This window comes from Piliocolobus tephrosceles, chromosome 7 (assembly GCF_002776525.5).
Source record: "Piliocolobus tephrosceles isolate RC106 chromosome 7, ASM277652v3, whole genome shotgun sequence".
In the NCBI taxonomy this organism is placed as follows: Eukaryota; Metazoa; Chordata; class Mammalia; order Primates; family Cercopithecidae; genus Piliocolobus; species Piliocolobus tephrosceles.
The window spans coordinates 103,509,140-103,512,639 of NC_045440.1; the positions used below are offsets into that span (position 1 = coordinate 103,509,140).

The following is a 3,500-nucleotide window of genomic DNA, read 5'->3' on the forward strand; positions in this document are numbered from 1 at the left end:
AAAAATGTTCAAATCCGTAAAAAAAAAAAAAAAAAAAGGATGACAGCATGAATTGGCAAGAAAAGCTGCAGCTTACCTGAGAGGCACAGGAAGAAGGAAGTCTGTCTGGCATCGACTCTATCTAAAAAAGCCTCCCAGTTGAAGACAAAGATGAAAATGCTGAAAATTCAATAAGCAGTTCTCCAACAGTAGTGAAAACAAGGATGAAAAATAAGTGAAGAACGTGTTATTGAAGAAGAGACAAGTGCAAGAACTGGAGCTGTAAACAGAAAGGGAAATGGAAGAAAGAATAATAACTAATTGCATAATGTGTAAAAGATAAAAACAATAAATTTAACGTTTAAATGAAAAAAAAAAAAAGAAAGAATAATAACTATAGAAATCCCTGAAGTTCTGAACGAGCAGCTTCAGGGTGATCGTTACTACATTAACAGAAGGAAACAGTTAATGAAACTTCCATGACAGACCAACATCATAATGATTTTGGAGTCCTACGAGAAGCATTTTGCTATCAACACAGTTTTTTCAGCCAATGAGAGGCCTTGACACCATCACACTATGCAGCACGCCAACATGAAGGTGCATTATATCCCAGCAGAAAAGAATGCTGACCTTTGTAAGGAGATGATGGATGGGTTAAGAATAACCTTTGATTACACTACCCCATCAGTTATAATCTATCCATGGGAATAAGCTCGGTATAAAAAGGTTGACTTCATCTAAGTGTTTTCTTTCAATTAAGGAAAGCATCACCGACAATAAAAGGAACCAGGGGGAGCTCTCTCCCAGCCCACCTTTGTTGAATCCATCCACACCATAGTCCACAGAGAGTCAGACAACCACAGCTGAACCAGCCACCCACAAAAGGCACAAAGCCAAGCTGGAAGCATTGCAGGCTCTGAGGTGGTCCACATGCCACACCACCAACTGCAACAGGCTGGCTGAGAGCAGGCGTCACCTCACCCAAGTGCCAGCAGCAGGCCACATCGACCAGCATGCTCCAGGCTGCTCCTGAACCTGGAGAAGAAAACACCTGTGCATCATCTTCAACCTCTGCCTCCTGGCAAGGAAGAAAGTGCTGCATTTACTGGTGTTGAAGGGAAAAGAACTAACTAAATAAATGAGGTCCTCTCATGGAAGTTTGTGCCTGATAATTACCACCCAGGTGACCAGCCACCTCCACCTCCTTCACATTTACGGGGCACAACATTTGCTGTGACTTTTGGTAAAACTTCCAGAAATCCTTGGAAAGATGTCCTAGTCTGAGAAGAATCTGAAGGCTTTATTGAAACACTTTGATCTTTTCTACAATTTTTAGCAGAATACCATGATGACTTCTTCCCAGAGTTGGCTTATGTTGCTGTCTGTGAGGCATATTACAGCACCTAGAAACTCCCGGGAATTTATTAAAGTGTTCGTGAGTCTGTAACAACTCCTCCATCTAGCTTTGCACTCTGGGTTCCAACTGTTCCAACTAACAAGGCACTGGGTCTTATTTACCCAGAGCACAAAAGTAACACCCACGTGGGGACTCTGGCAGAGGTGGGCTCTGTTGTTTGAGTTGCCCACGTAACTGTAGTTATTCTGTTAGGAATTACTTCCTGGGTGTCTGAAAGTGTTCTGACAAGATACTTGCTACTAAGGAGGCTATCTGTGATGGCAGAAAAAAAGGGCAACTGTGTTCACAGTGAAATGTTCATGAAAGTATACATAGGTTAGGCCATTTCACTAGATGTTGGAGTTTGTAAGCAGAAACCACAATGTTTTGTTATTTGTTGGCATTAAACAAAATTTTTTTTGCAAATTATTTTTATTCTATTGCTGAGACTGAGCAACTCTGTCCAACAAATTTTAGTTTGTATTTGGAAACCACAAAGTAGTCTAAAAGTATTGTAGAGAAGATTGATATTGAAGGGGGGAAAAATGCAGCTATACATTTGCTTCTAACAGTGAAACATGATTTTTGGTGACATAAAGAAAGCACTGCCTTTCTTGCTTGAGATTTTACAGCATACTTTGTTGTGCAATGTTATGGTTCCCTTTCTGTAAAACATTACTTTTAGCAACCTAAATACTGCCTGTCTTATTTGAAAAAAACTGGAAAAAAAAAAAAAAAAAAACTGACGTGGTTTGGATCTGTGTCTCCACCAAAGCTGATATCAAACTGTAATCTCCAGTGTTGGAGGTGGGGCCTGGTGGGAGGTGACTGGATCATGGGATGGATTTCTCATGAATGGTTTAGTGCCATCCCCCTGTGTACTGTCCTCATAATAAGTAGTGAGTTCTCATGAGATCTGGTCGTTTAAAAGTACATAGCACTCCCTCTCTATTCTCTCTTGCTCCTACTCCGTCTCCACCTTCCCCCACAATTTTAAGCTTCCTGAGGCCTCCCTAGAAGTCAACCAGATGCCAGCATCATGTTCCTGTACAGCCTACTGTGAGCCAGTCAAACCTCTCTTCTTTACCAGTTACCCAGTCTCAGGTATTTTTTCATAGCAATGCAAGAACAACCTAATACAAAAACTCTTCCAAACTTAATATTGAATAAATGTTCAAAAGAATACAGATAGCAAACAAACCAAAACATGCAAAACAACATGAAACTTAAATATTTTTAAAATGATATATATATACTAAAAGTATTAAAAGGCACAGGAATAATAATCACTAACTTTAGAATAGTGCCCAGCTCTGATATGGTGAAATAGGAGAAAGAACATCATGAGGAAATTTAAAAATTGACTTTCTTTTTGATCTGGGATACTCATCATATTATTCTCTATTTGCATATCTGACATACCTCATAATAAAAAGGAAAAGAAATAACCACTGATCTACCACAGACAGAGTGGGAGAATACATGTCTTCCTGTAGTGGACCTCATTATTAATCAAAGATGCTAAAATTTTATCATGGTAACAACCTCTGTTAATTAATAAAAATTATAAGAATGACCAAGCTTCAAAACGATAACATTCTGCAACATATAAAGGATTGAGAGGCACTGAATTTCAAAATAATGCTTCCATGTATAAGCAACATAAGGTAACAAAATAATTTGACATTGTTTTCATTAACATTGAATCCATTTTTATATGCCAGGAAAAATAAAAGCTAAAATTAAATATAATGTGCTTAGAATAGGCTTTAACATGTGAATCACATACCGTCAATACTGTCAATTCTCAGAACTCAAATCTTATTTTCTTAGTAAGTATATTTATATATATTTTGAAATACAAATATATCCTTGTAGAAAAATATTCTGTGGGTACTCTAACAGATTACAGAAAAAGAAAATAGAATATAGTATGCAAGAAATAAGTACAAAAACCTCATGAGATAAAGACCTAAAAAAATGATGAGATACACTATGTTCAAGGATTAAAGACTCAATATTGTCAAAATGTCCATTTTGTTCCTGAAGATTATCTACAAATTCAGTGAAATCCCAATCAAAATTCTAACCGGTGTTTTTTTTTTTTTTTTTTTTTTTTTTT

At 37.3% G+C, this 3,500-nt stretch overlaps 1 protein-coding gene and 1 pseudogene across 1 annotated transcript in view; one reads left to right on the forward strand and one right to left on the reverse strand.

Moving 5' to 3' along the window:
- The window catches only part of LOC113224954, a 6,645-nt pseudogene extending 5,256 nt beyond the window's left edge, over positions 1-1,389 (forward strand).
- LOC113224949 (vacuolar protein sorting-associated protein 13B-like) overlaps positions 1-3,500 on the reverse strand; it is a 753,925-nt gene that overhangs the window by 556,746 nt on the left and 193,679 nt on the right. The window lies entirely within an intron of this gene.